This window comes from Rattus norvegicus (genome assembly GCF_036323735.1).
Source record: "Rattus norvegicus strain BN/NHsdMcwi chromosome Y unlocalized genomic scaffold, GRCr8 chrY_unlocalized_5, whole genome shotgun sequence".
In the NCBI taxonomy this organism is placed as follows: Eukaryota; Metazoa; Chordata; class Mammalia; order Rodentia; family Muridae; genus Rattus; species Rattus norvegicus.
Window position 1 is genome coordinate 221,253 of NW_026947408.1, and position 22,584 is coordinate 243,836.

The 22,584-nt window shown below is 36.2% G+C and overlaps 1 long non-coding RNA gene across 1 annotated transcript in view; it reads left to right on the forward strand.

The window, feature by feature from the left end:
- LOC134484758 (uncharacterized) overlaps nucleotides 1-22,584 on the forward strand; it is an 85,978-nt gene that overhangs the window by 52,096 nt on the left and 11,298 nt on the right. The gene's annotated exons all lie outside the window — the stretch shown is intronic.

A 22,584-nucleotide genomic window follows, 5' to 3' on the forward strand; every position in this document is an offset into this window, starting at 1 on the left:
TCCTAATAAATTTATTCCATTCTCACTTTGATAATTTGCTTTGATATCTTGAAGTGACGTTTATTATTGATATGCAGGTCCCCTCTATGGTCTCCAGTGAGAAGGATTCATTCCTCAAATGAATGTATCTGCAGATGCCTGAAAAAATATATATAACAATTAGATCTTGATAAAGTTCTAGGTTAAAGATGCAACATCCTACTCCAAAGATCCATATAAGAAGTACATTTGACCTTGCCCTTATGCAGAAATTCGACACATATTCCCTTTGTCGTTGAAGTTTAATTAATCTCAGATGAATAGTTGACAACCAAGAATAGCCTTTAGAATCATTTTACCCTCTTCACTAATAGTTTTGAGCAAATGGAACACTAAAAGATCACAAAGAAGAAATGGTTATAATCAAAAGATACATGTGGTTCAGCTCTAACTCTCATGGTCTAGGTGACTTTGGACACGCTCATTATGGTCATGGATTGCTCTCATAAGACTCTGCAGAAGGTTGTTCCTACTGCCTCATTTTAAGGTCCAGGAAGACCAAGCCACCAGAGCTGATCAAGTTCCCTTAGAATGCACTTGAAAGCCACATACGCTGAGGAACTTTTGATGTGCTTTAGCTCTATTTTCAGTTTTTTTTAAGCCTCTACCAAACAGCAGGCTACCCTTTTTACTCCCTACTCAACACCTCTAAATCTGCCCTAGCTCAGTTGCTCAGTTGACATTAGTCATTGCTCACCACCCCAAGTATGCTCTAATCTTACTGTGTTTCTAACATCCTGCCTGCTACATCAATTGCCACTCCATACTAGGTCTCACATGACTGGTAGCTCTTACTCCATCTGAAGTACTAAATCCTTTCCTCACCCTTGTGTCTACTAACCTGCAGGCAGGTTAGTAGACACACAACTGCTTGGCCAAGAGCATCTTTATTGAACTATACAGAAACAATTTGGAAACAGGACCTTCAGTGTTTGCAGGATGATTCCTGATCTAAGAATCAAAACAAGACCATACAAGACTCAATACATGTCTCCGGTTTTGGAAGGGACATAGAGCAGTTAAAATTTCAGAGTTGAAATTCAAATAATTATAATATATATGTAGTATTAATTATGCCAGGAAAAAAGGATCCAAGAAAGTGTAAATGGGTAACATTAAAGGCAAAAGACAAAACAAAAACAAAAACAAACAAACAAAAAACATACTACAGCCAACAATGTGGACCTGTCAGAAAGGCTGGGCTTTTTCCGGCCATCTGAATTTGTACTTGAAATTCTTTCGACCAATTATTGATCTCTGCATGTAGAAAAGAAGAAAAAGAAAACAAAATAAAATAAAAAATCAACAAAATGTAACAAAAAGCAAAAGCAAAAGCAAATCAACCCCATTTCTAAAAAAAGAGGATCGAGTGAAGATTGTTTGAGGTTCTCATTTTCAACTACAACTACAAGCCACCAATAGCTTTCAATGCAAAAATTATTCATTATTTTATTTGAAACTTCTCTGTCGTTCAAAGAAACAAGGTTTATACGATGCAAAAACAGAAAACAGAAACAAATCATACTGTACAGCTCACCACTCATATTACTATGGTGACTGTGGGCAATGCGGAGAATATGTGTTTGACAACGGGTCTTGTGGTTTTCTATATGCTGGCAATATCTATGACTCTGATATGAGTTAGAGTCATCACAAAATCATCACTAAATGAACTGCTCCTTTTCTTTGGAGCACAAGATGTGGCAAAAACTTGACTGACTATGATTTGTAATTTGGACCTAGCATTTGTAGTAAAGCTAAGGCATCTGATGGAAAATCCTCCACCAAAACACTGGATCGTCAATGTTGTTGCCAACCAAAAACCATGTCCTGAGTCTACCCTGCAATCTCCAGAAGAGGTTTCAAAATGTCAAACTTCACAATATTTTATTTGTGGCTTTGTCTTGTTGTCATTTTTTATTTTAAATAAAGTGTGATTTCTGGCATAATCCGTCTAATTTTTCCTCATATAGAACTTCACTTTTGATCTCAAATTCCATTCATGAAGGGGTACTCTTTTGTTGGCTAAGTTTTCTATTTTCCTTTTATGGCTTGCTGTGATTGCTTATTGTGGCTGTCTAAATGATGCATTATTGAGCAACTGACTCCATCAGATTGGCTTGTAGGTATCAGTATTTTGCATTTTCTTGATGGCTAGATGATGTATGGATACATTGCCCACTGTGGATGGTACCAACATTAGTAAGCTGAGGAGGTTATAGAGAAAAGGTAGCTGAGCACATTAGTAAGCAGAGTTCCTCTTAATTTTCATGCTGCTTCCGTGTGTCCTTTTCTTGTATTCCATTATGAACTGTAACTTGTGAGGTGAAAAAAAAACCTTCAATTTCCCACCTTGGCATTTTTATGATTACTATAAATTAGTATTACTATCAGAAACATTTGGCATTTTCTGGAGATCTGATCTGATAGTCTAGACTCCTGTTGCTATGTAACCTCACCTTTTAAATCAATAAATAAATCCTGGACGCTCCAATCCTTTGAAATATTCACTCTGACAACAACATCACACTGTGTATGTAACCCTTACATTTTTTTAATCTCATGATATTTTTCCTCCCTCTTTGTTTCTCTTTAAAATTATCTCCCTAATCATGCTAGCACTTAGCACTTTAAAGTTCTCCTCTGTCCCATAGTAGAATAATTATAGTCAAATTCTTGAGTTTCATATAAGTGGGTGATTTATTGTAGTAAAATTTTCTAATAAATATTTATTGCATTAGCTTTATTAATTAATTAACAATTGACATTATTATATTATCTACTTATACTTAAAACTATAAAAGCTTTGATTTATTCAAGTCTTTAAGGTCCTTTAGATCATCAGCTGGAACATTTCCATATATATTCTGGATGGATCATCATTACTTCATATGTCTTCTAACTAATAGTATGCTTTATAACTTTGCTAATCCAGGGTATTTTGTTATATATTTTAAGAGTGTTTCAAGTGGAATATTTCCCTGATTTTTCTCCCATTGCTTGAAATTGGAAAATAGGAAAGATAATGTGTTCTGAGTAATCACTTTGAATTCTACTATTTATGAATGTATTTTCAACTTTAAGAAACTTAATCTTTTAGAGAACAATTGTCTCTATTCAGGATCACTTCTATCTAATTCATAGTGGTCTTTGCATTTTAAATATTTTTATCCACAATATTTAATTTTATATTTTCAGATTATTGTGAGGAGAATTTTACCCATATTTTCTCACAGTATGGTTTGTATTGGCAAAAAGTAAAGCTAAGGAATTTTGTGTGTTCGTATGATGTTCTGCTTTTATGACCCTATTTCTCAGTCTTAAGAGACTGATACATTTTTAGAGTGTTTAAAATGGTATCACAACATCTGCAAATTTGAACATTTTGATTCCTTCGTTTTTCATTTGTATTCCCTGGATCTTCTTCAGTTGTAATATTGTTCTAACTAAAATTACAAATACTTTAATACATAGGTATGAAACCAGTGTATATTCTTGTCTTCTCCTGCTTGTAGTGGAACTGCATTTGATTTTTCTCTCTTTAGCAAGATGATTTTGGTTGGCTTCTTGTACCTTGCCTTTATTATGTTGAACTATATCCTCCATACCTACAACTTCCCCAGGACTAATCAAACTTGTATGTCTGGGATTTGAAGAAAGCTTATCTGGTTGAAGATTATTTTTAATGTTGACTTGAATCTGTTCACAAGTATTTTATTGAGAATATGTGTGTATAGGTGTAAATTAGTGTGTAATACTCTCTCTTCCTCTCTTTGTGTCAGTCGTCTGTAACTTTTTCTCCCTCTTCATTACCTTCCCTTTTGCCTCATTGTCCCCCTGTCTCACTCTCTCTCCTTATTTTCTCTGTCATTGTTAGATAAAACCAGATTCAAAAATATAATTTTAATGTATTCAATCCTTTTCTCTACTTTATGAAATAGTCTTAGACACTTTAAATGCTATTTAAATGTATATTCATTTCTTTTCAACTGAATACATGTGGTCCTATGATATTTGAGGTGGGAGAAATTAAATACCTAATCTATGTAATTGTTTAGTATAGAGCTGTTTACATTATAAAAAATGAGCTGATTTAATATTGATAAATCGAATACATCTAGTATTTATTGTCACTTCCAACCCCGACCAGCAGGAAAGGACTGACACCCCACATTCTTCTCAAAGCAGTTTATTCAGGAACCCTTTTGTCTGCAAGCATGAACCATGCCTCCATCCAGCCCCGAGCCCAGTCCCTTATATCCTCCCTCAACCACCTCAACCGTCCAGTCTGCGTAACCTCCATTCATAGGTCCACGTCACATGGCCTGATCTATCCTCATCGTGAGCCTGGGCAGCTCTCACGATTGGGCGTGGCTTAATTACAGGTGCTAGTCTTGACTGGGCAGCAGTCCCGGGCTCCATCTTGGGATTGCCACTACACCCACTCCCCACAGTTAATCACTAATGCTTTAAAATATATTCTAGATTTTGGACTATAATCTAAATAATCTGTGTTTTCTTCATGTTTCCTATATTGTCTTTCATTTTATTAATTCAAACCTTTCATTACCTAACATGGCCAGAGGTTATGAAAATCTTGTTAATACTTTCCAGGAGTGACCTCTTCCTTTCATTCATTATATAGTTGTCTACATTTTATTGATTTCAGCCATAATGAGTTGGATATGCATGTTATACCCCAAGACTAAAAAGCCATCCTGAAACAAGGTGCTAAGAGACTGTAGGTGCCCAAATTGTGGGTGGGATCAGACATAAAGAGCGTCGTCTGGATACAAGAAGTGATACTCTCATTTCACATAGCACCTGTGGTTTCCTGCACATCTTCAAGCCAGTCAACAGTCCAGAATGCAGTATAAATGCCTGAAAGCTGTTACTCCTAACTGACACACTGTGGACAGTTAGTGGCTTTTGTTGGAGGATTGAAAAATTTTTTGTAAGGGATTATCATGGGATTATTAAACAGTATTTTAATGTAGAAGTTACAGAAAAGTAGGATTCAAAGAAATAGAGTGATGTTGACAAAATAAATGGGTAAATTGTCCTCAAAATACTTTGGTGGAAATTCTCAAAAATTTAAACAATTAAAGCATATTCTACAATTATATGTACATAGAGTATGTTTTATGATATAGGAATGTTTCATAAAGTGACCTTAATGAATTTTCTAAGCTACAACAAATCTGCCAATTCTGTGAGTTTAATGGGAGCACATTATATGATTTGACCTTAGCAAATTTAAACTAAAGTGTCTATTTTCAAAAATACTAAGCATTGTTTACATGTACACGTTGAGCAATGAGCTTCTATAAACCAAAATAAAAAACTAAAGAACTATATATCAAGGAAAAATAATTAAATTGGGCTACATATCTAAACAAAAAATTCACAATTGAAGAACTCAAATCAATAAGAATCTAATGGCAAATATGTATTATCCTTATACATTATGGAAATGCAAATCAAAATTATTCTGAGATTTTTTCATCCCCTTCAGAAAACCTTGGTTAATAACACATGAGCCAAGTGATCTTTACTGTATTATGGAGAGAGGGGAGCATTCCTATTATCCTGGTGGGAAGGCAAAATTCTATAACAACTTTTGAAATCAATATGATGTTTCTTCAGGAATATGGAAATGGATACGCCTAATGATATAACTCGAGGGTATAAATGCAAATGTTGATTCATCCTAGTATATAGACCCTTCATAATTTGAAAATATTCAAGTTCTTCCTTAACAAATGAAGACATAAAGATAACGGATGCTTTTACAGATCAGAAAAAAGAAAGCATGGAATTTTCAGGACAGGAATGGATCTTGTAAAAGTCATCATAGATGAGGTAATCCAGATCAAAAAGAAAAATGGGATACAAATTCGCTATAATCTGAATGTTAATTCTCCAAACTGTGTATGTGTATGAACAGTTTAGTGTAAGTGTCAAGGGACATGGTCCAGACTGTCTCCATTTTGGGAAGTACAAATGTACTTATGGATTGCTGAGGGACACAGTCAGGAACAGGAATGTCAAATGTGAAGAAACAGAGGGCGCCAATGGAGGGAATATAGAGAAGTACAGCAAAGACTGAGAGACATTTGAGGCATGGAATGGAAACCTAATGGGACAGAAATACAAAATATGTTTGTTTGTTTTTTTTTTTAATTTAACATCGAGGTAACTAAAGATTTATAGCTATAAGGACAAAAGATAAAACTTTAATTTTGTTTATCTTTGTGAAATGTCAATACTAAGTAATTTATGAAAATTATGGATTTCAACTTTCAGTAAACCTGAAACAGTACAGATAATGAATATATAATCCTTAAGGAGAACAGATGTGAACATCTCTATTGTAAACATAAATATCTTATATTATAAACAGTATGTGTGTAAAATAATCTCTTCGTTTTTTTATATTTTGAATGTCATTGCTCAAACTGGTATTTTTCTTGAATCCCCAATCTGATCCTTTGCATTTCTAATATGGTGCTCCCCCATCTCCTTGCCACTTCATTTTAGCCCTCCAACATCCCCCTTCTCTGGGATATGATGTCTCCACAGGACCAATTGACTCCCTTCCCAGATATGGCAAATGAGGCAGTTGTCTTCTCCATATGCTCTACGACCTATGTAGCAGAACCCTTTGACTGACCCAAGTATATTCTATTTGGTAATAAATTTCCTGAGCCCCGAAAGTGTAAACTTAATGATCCTGTTGTTATTCATTTTAGGCTCAATCCCCTTCAGATCCTTCAGACATTCCCGTTACTCTTCAATTCTGGCTATCAGGTTCTTTCAAAAGGTTAGCTGTATCTACATCTGTCACGGTCAGGTGATGGTGGAGCCCCTCCGAGGACATACATATTAGGGTATTATCTGCAAGCACATCTTGAAATCAGTAATAAGGCCAGGATTTAGAGTCTGTGGATTAAATGGTTCTTATGGTGGGGAGGTCTCCTAAGGCTCTTCCCTTCAGTCTTTGCTCTGTTTTTGTATTTTCATTTTTGTAGGCCTTGGATATTTATAGGATAAAGATTTTGAACTGTGTGTGCAACACCATTCCTTCACAGGTGTGCATGTCTAGCTATAGGAGGCAGTCTCTAGTGATTCTACCTCTTTGCTGCTTGGTATTTCAACTACCATTATCCCATTAGGTTTATGGGAACCTCTTGCATTTCTGGCACCTGGGACTTTCCTGGGGATACCCAAGTTCACCACCCACCACTGATGCTTATTGTCATTTATTCCACTTTTCCTCTGGAATCCTCTCGTTTCTCTTTTCATTGTTGCAACTAACCTAACTTTGTTCATCATTCTCTACCCGCCATCCCTCTGCCTTTCATGATTATTTTGTTCTCCCTTCTAAGTTGGTTGCAAGCATCCACAATTTGACCTTCTAACATGTTACCCTTCATATGATAAATGCTCTGTATAGTAGGCCTTCTGAGATATGGGGTTAAAATCGACTTGTCACTAAGTTCATCCCATGTTATTTCCTTTTCGATCTCTGTTACTTCACTAATTTCCAGCTACATCCCTTTGCCTACAAAGTACTTGGTGTCCTCATTTTTAATACCTGAGTAGTGTTCCTTTGTTTAAAAAAAGCACATTTGTTTTCTCTATTTATTCCTCAGTGGAGTTGAGGTAAATCACGCTTGTTTCCAGCATTCGACTATTTTAAGTAAGGCTGTTGTGTACCTCTTCAACCACATGTCCTTGTTGTATGTGGATCAAGTTTGTGTATATGTGTTGAAGTGAGTGGTAAAGCTGGGTTTTCAGGTAAAGCTATATGCAATTTTCTCTGAACCTCCACATTTATATCCAAGTGGAGTAGTGTTCCACTTTGTCTACATCGTAGCCTACTGTGCTACTGCATCAGTTTTTTTTTTTTATCTTAGTCATTCTGATTTGTGTAATATAGAATCTCTGGCTCATTTTGATTTGCCTTTTTCTGAGAACTATGGATGCTGAACATTTCTTGATGTCTTTCTCAGCTATTGAGATACCTCAGTTGAGAATTCTTGATTTGGCTCTCTACCCAATTATAAAAGTTTGGATATTTGGTTGTCTGGGACAGTAAGGAAGGGGATAACAATATGTAGGGGACAACCACAATAAAAGGTGAGGGGAAGAGGTTAGGTGTGTGGACAGGAAAGATAAAAACAATTGAAATGCAAATAAATACCCAATTTAATAAAAATGGAAAAAGCAATCTTCCTCTTCTACAATCTTACTGTTAAGTAAATATAGCTTTTGTGATTTTAAAAAAATTATTTCCTATGGAAATTAAAATTGTATATGCACAGGGAAGGCTAGTGCTCAGCACTATGTGAGCTGGTTATCTGGAGCCTGAGAATTAAACTTGTGTTCTAGATCTACCTATTAGAATATTTTGAGGAGTGTTTTTTTTAATTATTTCTACAAAATAACTGAGCCTACACTTCTTTGTTGAATATGTCCAATTGTTTTTACAAAGATACAAAAAAGTTACTTAATCTTTTCACAAAAATTGTCACATATATTTCAGCATTGACTCAATATGAATTAGTGTTGATATTATAAGGTATTATTAACTTATTGATTTCATATAAAAGCAAAATCTGCACCTGGTTGTTTATTGCCTCTTTTTATTTGTTTCATTGTATGAAATATCAAAATCTACATTTGCATCCCATTATCATTTATTTAAAATATTAATTTCATTGATTGTAATATGGCCCAGATGCAGTGGAAAATGGGAGGAAAAATGAGGACTGCTGAGAAGCGTTCAGTCTCCTCCTTGTGAAGCTTGGCATATATCAAAATCAGAAGGGTAGAGTGACTAAAAGTCATATGTAAAAATGAAATAATAACAAATGGTTTATATGTTGTGAAAAAGATAAGCAAGCTTCATATTTAAGATTTTTAATATTTACATGGGCAAGTTATTTTAGATTGTTTTATTGGAGGTCTTTCTGAGAAGATTATTAGATCTTAGTAACAAATGACTACAAATATGATACACTGCTATGCTTATTATTTTAAATTAATGATACCTGGAGTAGGCAAATGCTGTATGAAGTTTCATGCACTATACCCCTGTTTAGAGATTGGATATGTCAGAGATGAAAAGGGTTATCTTTGCTTCCTTATTGAATTTTATTTAATTAAATGAATGTTTTCAAAAAGAAATATTAAAGAATATAACCATAATTGAATAGATTTTTGTCACAGATAATTGTTGTGTTCTCAGTATAGAGCAATTTCATTACAGAGTCGTGCAATATTGTTAGTTTATCTGAGTCATTCATCACATTAAATCATCCAATAACCTTCAGAATGTTCAAGTTAAAAATATCCATATTGTAACCTGTACCAAAATTCAACTTTATTTTCTTTTCTTCTCTATTACACTTTGGTGCCATTTTTTCTAGTATTTACCATGGATTTTTAAATAAACCTGCTTATGTAATCCACTCAGAGTCACTTGTAAATATTCTTCAACAACTTTCACTCAATATGAAAGTTCAGGACCTTTACACTTTTTTTTTTTACAAATGCATGAAGCACTTCCCTGCATGAGGTCTTCTACAAACTCTCCTTTCTTTTTCACAAGTTTTCCTCCTATGCTTTCTGTCACATAGACAGCTTTCAATTTTAGATCTGAGTAGAACTAGCACTTTGTAACAACTTTGTTTTTCTTATCTAAAGTTTCATTGGAACAAACTGTTGGCACACAATTTATTAAGGCAAAAATAGATAATTTTGGGTTTGGGAATTTAGCTCATTGGTAGAGTGGTTGCCTAGCAAGCGCAAGGCCCTGTGTTTGGTCCACAGTTCCGAAAAAAAAAAGATCATTTTATTATCTCATATAACAAGAACTTATAAGTATCAACCAGTTTGTGGTAATCTTCCATGAATGTTTCACCAAGATACTTCCCTTTTAATATTCCCAGTCTTTTGATTTGTTTCCAGATATCACGGATCCCATAATGGTTGGATTAAAAAGGATTCACTGTCATGATAGGAAACTTAGCCTTAGAAATTCCCTGTTAGTTGCTACCTCTGAATAAGGATGTTTTAATCAGATCATGCAACTTGACGCCACAGAGATGTCATTCTTCTCTAGTTAGCATTTGCACACTTTTGTCCAAAATGCCATGTCTTAGCCAGAGTTTCTATTGCTGTTATGAAATACCATGACCAAAAGGAAAAAAAAAAGTTTGGAAAGAAAGTGTTTATTTTAGTTTACCTTTTCTTTTTTAAAATTTATTTAATAGAATTTTACAATCCAGATCTCATCCCTCTCCCAGCACATATTCTGACTGTTCTACATCCCATACCTACTACCCACAAGCCCATCTGAATGAAGATGTTTCCCACTCCACCCCTAGTCTACCAGCCCTCTATACTCCCTGGGAACTCAAGTCTATTGACTGTTATGTGCATCTTCTCTTATTGTGTCCAGAAACAGAACTCCTTTCTTAGAGGCCTCATATTAGCTGGTGCATGATGCCTCATTGATGGCACAGTGTCTGAAAAAAAAAACACTGTGGTCCAGGTTAGTTAACACTGCTGGTCTTCCTACAGGGTTGCTCCCTTCCTCAGCTTCCTCGAGCTTTTCCCTAGTTTGACCACAGGGCTTGGCAGCTTGTGTTCATTGACTGAGTGTAATTGTCTGCATCTGACTCTTTCAGCTGCTTGTTAGGTATTTCAGAAGGTAGTCATGTCAGTCCCATTTTGTGAACATGGCAAAGCATGAGTAATAGTGTCAGGCCTTAGGGGACTCTACTTAATTTGGTTCCCATATATGGCTGGTCACTGGGATTCCTTTTACTCAGGCTCTTCTCTGGTTTTGTCCCTGAAGCTCTTTCAGACAGGAACAAATATGTGTCAGAGAATTGATTTGTGGATGGCCACCTTATCCCTCACTTGATGACCTCATTTCCTCATGGAGGTAGACTCTTCAAGTTCCCTCTACCCACTCCCGGACATTTCACTGAGTCCTGATAGTCTCTTACCTCTCAGGTCTCTAGAATATTCTAGAGCCACCACCTACCTCCAACACCTGAGCTCCTGAGGTTGCCTGTTTCCATTCATTCTGCTGACACTCAGGGTTTCAGTCCTACTCTCCACCAATAACTGACCATGTTCCCCTCTTTCCATTACTGTCTCCTTTATCACCCAGGTCCCTCACTCTTCCCTCCGGAGGTTCATTTCTTCTCCCTCTAAAGTGGGATTGACATTCCTCACTTTTGCTGTTCAGCTTGTAAAACTTTTATTTTTCCTTTTATAAAAATTAGATATGTTTGTTTACATTTCAAATATTATTCACTTTCCCAGTTTTCCAGTCATAAGAAACCTATTCCTTTCCCCACCAGTTCTTCTATAAAGGTGTTCCCCCTCATAACCATCTCTTTTCCATCACCCCCTGACATTCCCCTCCCCTGGGGTTCCAGCTTTGGTAGGCCTCAGAGCTTCTCCTCCCATTGACGTATAACCAGACCATTCTCTGCTACATATGCAGTTGGCCCAATAGTTGTGTCCATGTACATTCTTTGATTATTGGTTTAGCAACCGAAAATTATAGGTCATTGGCATTGTTGTTCTTATGTGCTTGAAGCCCATTCAGTCCTGGTAATCCTTTCTCCAAATTTACTAACAAGAGGTTCGTTTGCATTCCACTGGTTTGCCAATAACCTTCACTTCTGTAATTGGCATGCTCTACCTGGGTCTCTCAAAAAAGATCTAGATCCATTTCCTGGTAGCATGCACTTCTTAGCGTCATCAGTGTTATGTAGTTTTGTGGCAGATTGTTCTTTCTATCTATCTACCTATCTACCTATCTATCTATCTATCTATCTATCTATCTATCTATCTATCTATGTATCTCTATCCCCATCTTTCTATCTTAATCTATCAATTTGTCTATTTATCTCTCTCTCTCTCTCTCTCTCTCTCTATATATATATATATATATATATATATATATATATATATATATATATATAATTTGTATGTATTTGGTGGTTCCTACAGCTATGTGGTTAGGTTGAATTTTAGGATGGATTCTGTGAAACTAGGTAAAAAAAAAGTGGAATCAGGAAATGTCAATTCCAGCCAGACTCCCTCCTGTTATTATGAACATATTGAAGTTGAGGATTCTCTGGCCATCAAGCCATTACTCTTCCTGCCCATCCTCCTGATTCTTGTGTTTGGCATGAAGAAAGAATCCTGGTAAAAACTCCAAAACCATTAAGTCTGGTGCTGAGAACACAGGAAGGTAGATATTATAAAACTGATATCTAATGGGACTAGGTATCTGCATTATATAGTCCATGATGTCCTTTGTTTACTGATGTCTCATAATATCTGGATAAAATAAGGATTTGGGAATTATCATTTGAATTTTGTACACAATATTTATACTGTTATATTCCCTCTATAGCTGGGCAGGCTTTATTGCTAATTCATTGCAAAAAAATGGAATTGCAAAACAGAATTTTTGAGTACATATTCAGGAATATATAAATATAATGTCTCCTATAAAGAAAAGTACAATACAAAAATGAAGTACAATATTCAATCAATTAAAGATCTGTAGGGAAAATATTGGCCTTTGGGAAACAGAGAAATTCTGCACTTCTTAGCTTCATCACTCTTATCTAGTTTTGGTGGCTGATATACATATATATATATACATATATATATATATATATATATATACATATGTATATATATATATGTGTGTGTGTGTGTGTGTTTGTGTGTGTGTGTGTTTGTGTGTACATACACACATAAGTATGTGCATATATATATACTTTTGGTGCCTCCTAGAGCTATTTGGTTTGGTTAGGTGGAATGTTAACATGGATTCTACGCATCTAGGTCAGAAATGTAAAATTTACAAATAACAATGTCAAATAGACTCCCTCCTGTATTTATGAAGGTATTGAAAGTTGAGGATTCACTCTTCAAGCCTTTTATCTCTCTGCCCAACTTCCTGCTTCTTATATTTGTCTTAAGAGAGAATCATGGTCACACATCTAAAGTTTTCAAGTCTGGCCATGGTAACACAGAAAGGTAGATAGTGTAGTAGAGATATCAAATGTGACTAGAGAACAGAAATGTATAGTCCATGTGGTCCTTTGCTTTAATGAGGTCTGGTAATCTTTGGATAAAATAAGGATTACGGAGTTTATCATTTGAAATAGGTACACAGTATTTACACTTTTATACTCATTCTATTGGTTGGCCCCCTTTGATGCCAAAATCATAGCAGGAAGTGGAATTGGAAAACAGAATTTTTGAGTACACATTCAGGAATATTTACAAAGTCTTCTATCAAGGAATATACAATAAGAAAGTGGAATACCATATTCATTTACAAAAAGGACAGGTCGGAAAATTCTGGCCTTTACAAATCAGAGAAAACCTAGAAAATTGAAATGTATGTCATGGGAATGAACCTGGGAATAAAAATATTATAGAGAAGAATCTCCTCCACTTCAAGTTCCTAGATCATTTCTACCCATGCCAGGAACCTGACGAACTTTCTCCATTCAGAGCATGTAACCACAAGTGAAGTAAAGAGAAGTCTCTAGCTTAAAGAGAAGGAGTACATAAAGATTTCCCCTGTGTCACAGGAGACATACCTGGAAAAAGCACTCTAGATACTGGTCAATGTAAGGAAAGCTGTTTGCAGGTAGGCCATTGCAGTTCTCACAGACATCATCATTAGGCCTTCCATGAAAAATCTCTTGTATCCTGGAGGGCCCTAGCCTCTCCTGTGATGTCACAAGTGTTGTCCTATCTGCAAATAACTCTCAGATATTCCTTCAGTACCTACAGGGTTTACTAATTGGCCTCTAGTTCACAGCAAACAGCCATTTGGGAGTGAGAATGAAGGGGATGTAAAACTCAGCCATGTCTTGGTATAAAAAAAAGGAAAAAAATATGTGAACACCAAGAAATCTCATTGAGTCCTTGGTAGGAGTTGAGTAGGTACTTAGAAGAAATAAAATTAATGTGAGCCTTCCACACATGGAATAAGGAGCTCAGAGACTGTCAGAAGCATCTGGACCCCACTGCTTCTAGTGGTTCCTGTAAGTCAGAGAGTTTATATCATTAATATCTTAATTCCAAAAGCCAGGTGTTGGGAAGGGCACTGTTCTTTTCCTTAGAACTCATGACTTTTATTTTTTTTGCTCAGAAGAAAAAGGTCCTAAGGAAGAAGTGAAAGATAAGTATTCTGTACTCATCTCAGGGTAAACTCCTTGATTATTTGGATACCTATAGTGCAGTTTGTGTCTGATACTGGTATTTAGGAGAGAGACGTGTTTCTAGTTCATCATATCAGTCTTTCCGATAGTATTGCTGAATCCCATTGCCTGATTGTGACCCTTTAGATTTCTTAGTCAATAGGTTTGATTATATGGCACTTTTCTTATCTATAACTTATTTGTTTTATTTTTTAGCAATTTTTATTTGATTTTTGCATATTTACATTACAAATATTTTTGCCTTTCCCAGTTTCCTGTCCATAAGATCCCTAACCGGTTCCCCTACTCTTCTGTATAATCCCCGTTACTGCCCTTTGACATTCCCTTGAATTGGTACTAAAACCTAGTACAGACCAAGGACATCTCGTTCCATTGGTGCCCAACAAGGCCATTCTCTGCTACAGATGCAGTTGGAGCCATAGGCGATCCATGTACAATCTTTCAATATTCATTTAGTACCAGAAAACTGGTTTTTTGGCATTGTTTTTCTTATCAGATTAAAAGCCCCTTCAGCTCTTGTTATCCTTCCCCAAAATCTACCAACAAGAGATCTGTTTTCAGTTCACTGCTTTGCCACGATCATTCAATCCCGTATTTGACATGCTCTGGCTGTGTCTCTCAGGAAATACCTATATATGTTTCTTCTAATCATGCACTTCTAAGATTCCTCAATCTTATCTAGTTTTGGTGGCTAATATATCTATGTATATGTATATGTATATGTATATGTATATGTATATGTATATGTATATGTATATGTATATGTATATGTATATGTATATGTATATGTATATGTATATGTATATGTATATGTATATGTATATGTATATGTATATGTATATGTATATGTATATGTATATGTATATGTATATGTATATGTATATGTATATGTATATGTATATGTATATGTATATGTATATGTATATGTATATGTATATGTATATGTATATGTATATGTATATGTATATGTATATGTATATGTATATGTATATGTATATGTATATGTATATGTATATGTATATATGTATATATGTATATATGTATATATGTATATATGTATATATGTATATATGTATATATGTATATATGTATATATGTATATATGTATATATGTATATATGTATATATGTATATATGTATATATGTATATATGTATATATGTATATATGTATATATGTATATATGTATATCTCTATCTATCTATCTATATATATACATATATATATATATATATATATATATATATATATTCTATAGCTATGAGCTTAGATGGAATTTTAACATGGGTTCTGGGAAACAAGGTCAAGAAAGTAGAATCCACAAATGGCAGTGCCAAATAGACTCTCTCTAGTTCTTATGAACCTAATGAAGCTGAGGTTTCACTGGACCTCAAGCTATTCCTCATCCTCCACATCCTCCTGAATCTTATGTTTGGCCTGAAGAAAGAATCATGGTAAAACATCCAAAACCCTCAAGTCTCTTTACTGGAACACAATAAGGTAGATAATCCAAACTGATATCAAATGGGATTAGAGAATCAGTGAATTCCATAGTCCATGTTGTCCTTTGCATTGCTGATGTCTGGTAATTTTGGGATGAAGTAAGGATCTGTGTGTTTATCATTTCAAGTAGGTACACCATATTTACATTGTTATACTCATTCTATAGCTGGGCACATTTGTTGCCAAAATCATTGCAGAAAATGGAATTGGAAAACAGAATTTTTGAGTACACATTCAGCAATATTTGCAAAGTCCCATATTGAGGAATGCACAATAAGAAAGTGAAATACAATTTTCATTCGAATGAAGATCTGTAGGGTAAATACTGACCTTTGGGAAACAGAGAAAACCTACAAAATTGAACTGTATTTCATGAAATGTACCTGAGAATAAAATTAATATCCAGAAGAATGTCTTCCACTCCATGTTACAAGAACTTTTCTACCCATTCTCAGCCCTTGACTAACTTTTTTTCCATTCAGAGCATGTAACCACTAATAAAGCAAAGAGAAGTCTCTAGATTTAGAGAGATGGAGTACATAAAGGTTTCCAATGAATCACAGGAGACATACGTGGAAAGGGCAAGCTCAAATCTGGTCAATGTAAGGAAAGCTGTTTAGCAGGGAGGCCATGACATTTCTCAGTAACATCAACACGAGGTCCTGCCTGAAAAATCTCTTGTAACCGGGAGAGCTTCATCTTCTTCTTTGATGTCACAAGTGTTGTCATGACTGCATTTCCTCTCAGGTATTCTTTTAGTACCTCTAGTGTTTAGTAATTGGCATCTAATTCAGAGAAAACAGCTATTGGGAGTGAGAACAAAGAGGATGATGAGATCAGAAGTGTGGATAAGGAAGAGGCCCTTCTGTCCTTGTCTAAAAAAAGGAAGAAATATTTGTGCTTGTGAAAGTTCAGTGACTCCTTGGTAGGGGCTGAGTGGTACTGCTGAACATACAGCATTGATCTGAGCCTTCCACATATGGGAATCAGGAGCTGGGGTCCTCTCAGAAGCTTCTGGACTTCTCTGTTCTTATGGTTTCTGGAAGTCAGAGAGTTTACACCATTCATTTCATTATTCCAAATGCCAAGTAATGGGAAGGGCACAGTTGTTTTCCTGAGAGCACATGGCCTTTATTCTTTTTGACAAGAAGAAAAAGGCCCTAAGGAAGAAAGGAAGGACAAGTATTATATCCGTAGCTCAGAGTAAACTCCTCCATGCTTTAGATATCTATTGTGCAGTTTGTGTCTGACAGTGATATCTGCAAGTGAGAAGTGCTTCTAGTTGAGACATCACCATCTCACTGTTTCCACTATTATATCTCTGACTACCATTTTCTGACAGTGACACATTACATTACTGAGTAAACAGCTGTTTTTAGCTGGCATTTTTTTAATTTACTTCATATATATACATATATATATATATATATACATATATATATATTACAAATTTTATTTGTTTTATTAAACAAACTAATTTCTATATTCATATTAAAATATTATTTCCTTTAAGAGTTTCCTCCCATAAGATTCCGAACTGATCCCTCTCCATTTCTTCTCTGCCTTCACATTTTCGTTAACTGGGAGTCAAACCAAGGGCTTCTACTTCCATTAATGACCAACAAGGCCTTCCTCTGCTATATATGCAGTTGGATGCATAGGTCTGTCAAAGTACAGTCTTTGAATATTGGTTTAGTACCAGAAAGCTCTGGTTCATTGACTGTTGTTCTTATGGGGTTAAAAGCCCCTTCTGCTCTTGTTATCCTTTCTCAGAATCTACAAACAAGAGGTCCTTTACAGTTCACTGGATTGCCACTAACATACACTTCTTTATTTGACATGATCTAGGTGTGTCTCTCAGGATATACCTATATCTGATTCCTGGCAGAATGCACTTCTTAGCTTCATCACACTTATCTAGTTTTGGCGGCTGATGTGTGTGTGTGTGTGTGTGTGTGTGTGTGTGTGTGTGTGTGTGTATGAACATATATATATGAACATATATATATGAACATATATATATATATATATATATATATATATATATATATATAATGTATTTTGGTAGCTCCCACAACTATTTGCTTAGGTGGTTAGGTTGAATGTTAACATGGATTCTGCACAAATAGGTCAAGAATGTAGAATTTAGAAATGACAATGTCAAATAGATTCCCCCCTGTACTTATAAAGGTATTGAAGTTGAGGATTCACCATTCCTCAAGTCTTTCTTCTCCCTGCCCATCCTCCTGTTTCTTATATTTGGCCTTAAGAAACAATCACAGAAACACATCTAAATCTTTAAGTCAGGTCATGAGAATTCAGGAAGGAGGATAGTGTCGTACAGATATCAAATAAGACTAGATTACTGAAATGTATAGTCATGTGTCCTTTGCTTTATTGATGTCTGGTAATCTTTGGATAAAATAAGGATTTGGGAGTTTATCATTTGAAGTAGGTACACAGTATTTACACTGTTATACTCTCTCTATAGCTGGGGCCCATTTGTTGCCAAAAACATAGCAGAAAATAGAATTCGAAACATAATTTTTGAGTACATATTCAGGAATATTTATAAAGTCACCTATCAAAGAATGTACAATAAAACAGAGAAATACAATATTCCTTCATCTAAAGGTCTGAAAGGAAAATACTGGCCTTTACAAGAGAGAGAAAACCTAGAAAATTGAACGGTATGTCACAGGATTGGACCTGGGAATAAAAATATTATCCAGAAGAATCTTCTCTTCTCCACGTCCTAGATCATTTCTACCCATGCCAGGACCCTGAATAACTTTCTCCATTCAGAGCATGTAAACACTGTTGAAGCGAAGAGAAGTCTCTATTTTTCGAGAGATGGAGTACATAAAGGTTTTCCTGTGTCACAGGAGACATACCTGGAAAAGGCACTCTCACATCTGGTCAGTGTAAAGAAAGCTGTTTGTAGGTAGGCCATGGCGGTTCTCAGTGATATCATCATTAGGCCTTCCATGAAAAATCTCTTGTATCCTGGAGAGCCCTATTTTCTCCTGTGTTGTCACAAATGTTGTCGTGTCTGCAAATGCCTCTTGTATATTCATTCAGTATAATATAGGGTTTACTAATTGGCCTCTAGTTCAGAGGAAACATCAATTTGGGATTGAGACCAAAGAGAATGTAAAGCTCAAAGATGTTGAGAACGAAGATGGCCTTCTGTCTTCGTAAAAAAAAAAAAGGAAGAAATATGGCAACCCTAGGGAATGTCATTGAGTCCTTGGTAGGTGTTGAGTAGGTAAGTTGAAGAGATAGAATTGATCTGAACCTTCCACACCTGGAATCAGGAGCTCAGAGCCTGTCAGAAGCATCTGGACTTCCCTGCTTCTAGTGGATCCTGTAAGTCAGAGAGTTTATATCATTAATATCTTTATCCCAAAGTGCAGGTGTTTGGAAGGGCACTGTTCTTTCCTTAGAGCTCATGGCTTTTATTTTTTTTTGCCCAGAAGAAATAGGTCCTAAGGAAGAAGTTAATGACAAGTATTGTGTCCACAGCTCAGAATAAACTCCTTGATTATTTAGATACCTATCGTACAGTTTGTGTCTGATACCAGTGTTTAGGAGAGAGACATGTTTTTATTTCATCATATCAGTCTTTCCACTAGTAGTACTCTGACTCCCTTTGCCTGATAGTGACCCTTAATATTTCTCAGTCAATGTGTGTGAATAGATGGCAGTCTTATATTTACCTTATTTTTTTGTTTTTAGCAATTTTTTTGCTTTATTAATTTGATTTTTCCATATTTACATTTCAAATATTTTTGCCTTTCCCAGTTTCCTGCCTATAAGATCCCTAAACAATCCCCCTACCTTTCTTGTATAATCCTCCTTACTGCCCTTTGACATTCCCTTGATTTGGTAATGAAACCTAGTTTAGACCAAGGGAATCTCCTTCCATTGGTGGCCAATAAGGCCGTTCTCTGCTACATATGCAGATGTAGCCATAGGTCTATCCAAGAACAATCTTTGAATATTCGTATAGTACCAGGGAACTCTGGTTCGTTGGCATTGTTTTTCTTATCAGATTGAAAGCTCCTTCAGCTCTTGTCATTCTTTCTCAAAATCTACCAACAAGACATCTGTTTTTCAGTTCACTGGTTTGCCACTACTATTCACTTCTGTATTTGACATGCTCTAGCTGTGTCTCTCAGGAAAGACTTATATCCCTTTCTTCTAATCATGCAATTCTATGCTTCATCATTTTTATCTAGTTTTGTTGGTGAAGCAGTTTGCATAAGGCACTTTGGTGGAGATGGGGGACATCTTTGTCTGTCTTTGTGAGTGGACATAGCTTTCTCCCATGTTTTGCAGCTGGCGAAGGTATTAAAGTCACATGTGGAGAGGGGGCAGGACTTAATCTATTTGTGGAATATGAGAAATCATTGTGATTACCTTTAAAAGTAGAAATTTTACAGCCCTCATTGTCTGATGGGGCCTGTTGTACCTCACCTTGACAATAGATGTCTTCTCCAAAACATTTGGAGGAGAATTGAAAAGACTGGAAACCTGTAGGATAGGGAATGAACATTTGAAACTCCTTTGGAAACTCTGTCGGACAGATAGCTGATCACCCAGAAGACTGGGCTGTACTTAGACTTCAGGGATGGAGAGACTGCCACTTCTGCCCACCTGTGCCCACATCCCTAGCCCAAGAGGAAACTGCATAGTGCCGCTGGACACATGAATATAGGGGCAGTCAAGCTGTAGGAGTCCTGCAGTACAAATGGCATATGGATCGGAACTGGTCCAAACAATATCCTACACACAAATCTTCTGTGGGGTGGGGAACACTTAGACCATCAGAAGGGCAGAAACTCCTGAGAACTCTGCTCACATTCCTGACAAAAAAAAACAAAAAAAACAAAACAAAAAAAAAAAACAACTAGCTCCATCTGGGCCTCCTGTTCATAGTGACCTAGTAGACATTTCTGGTTGCAACTCTCATTGAGAGCTGAATGGCTGCCCAAGAAGCAACTTCAGGTCTGAGACCAGAGGTGAATACAACTATTCTGCACTAAGTGACCTGACTAGTGGATTCAGGACATACAAAAGCAGAACTCCTCTGGGACCAGGCACTTCCAGTTTTTAGCTGGCTCCTGAACCTTGCTGATCCTGGCCCAGAGCTCCCTGCTCCTAGACGATGTGGGAGAGAGAGCTGATCACCCAAGGGTCTGGGCAATACTGAGCATACAAGGCACAGAGACCGCAACTTCTGCCCACCATTACCCATATCTCTGGCCCAAGGCAAAACAGCATAGTGCCTCTGGACCCAGGAATATAGGAGGATTAAAACTGCAGGAGCACCATGTTCCAGACTGTGCCTGGATCTGAACAGAACTGATTAAACAGCTCCCTGCACACAAATCCTGAAGGTGGAAGAACTAGAATTTCAGAGGAGCGGGCATTCCTGGGAAACCAGAGGAGACTACTCTCTGCCCAGATTCCTGACTCAATAGGAAAACACCTTGTGCCTTCTGTCCTCCCTCCCCCCCCCCACAGAAGGATATAAGAGAAATATGTGAAGTTCCTTCTGGTTCCAGCCCACAGGGACAGCTGGAAGCCAGTGGACAGGAAAAACTGCATGCATGAGGTAAGAATACTCTGTTCCCATAACTGGGTAAAAACAAAATAGGAAAACATGTCTACAGCAGTCCTGACACATGAGCCTACAGGACGGTCAAGCCACTGTCAGAAAGAGTAAGACACGCTAACTCCAGAGACAACCTGATGGCTAGAGGCAAAAACAGGAATTCAAACAACAGAAATCAAGACTATTTGGGCTCATCAGAGTCCAAATCTCCCAACAATGCAAACACTGGATATCCAAACACACCAGAAAAGCAAGATATAGATTTAAGTTCACATTTTATCATGATCATGGAGGATGTTAAGGAGGTCATAAGTAACTCCCATAAGAAAATACAGGACAACAGAAAATTCAGAAGTAAACAAGTAGAATCCCAGAAAGAGGGAACACAAAAGTACCTTAAAGAACTAATGAAAAAAAAAAGCAGGAGAAGAAAGTGAACAAAAAATCCAGGAGTTAAAAATGGAAAAGTAACTATAAGGTAAGCACAAAGGAAGACAACGATGGAGATGGAAAACCTAAAAAAGAAACCAGGAGTCATAGATGTGAGCGTCACCTCAGGATAAAAGAGATGGAAGACATAATCTAAGGAGCAGAAGATTCCTTAGAAAACATTGAAACAACTGTCAAAGGTAATGTAAAAAAGAAAAAAAAAAACTCCTAGCCCAAAACATACAGGAAATCAAGGATACAGCAAGAAGATCAAACCTAAGGATAACAGGTATAGAAGAGGGTGAAGACTGCTAACATCAAGGGACAGTAATATCTTCAACAAAATTATAGAATAAAACTTCCCTAATCCGAAGAAAGAGATGCCCATAAACATACACAAAGCCTACAGAACTACAAATAGACTGGACCAGAAAAGGAAACCCTCCCATCACATAATAGTAAAAACAGTAAATACACAAAACAAATAAAAATATTAAAAGCAGTAAGTATATGTATAAATAACATATAAAGGCAAACCTATCAGAATTACGCCAGAATTTTCACTAGAGACTATGAAAGCTGGAAGATCCTGGACAGATATCATACAGACCCTAAGAGAACAGAAACGCCTTCCTAGGCTACTTTATCCAGCAAAATTCTCAATTAACGTAGATGGAGAAACCAAGATATTCCATGACAAACCCAAATTTAC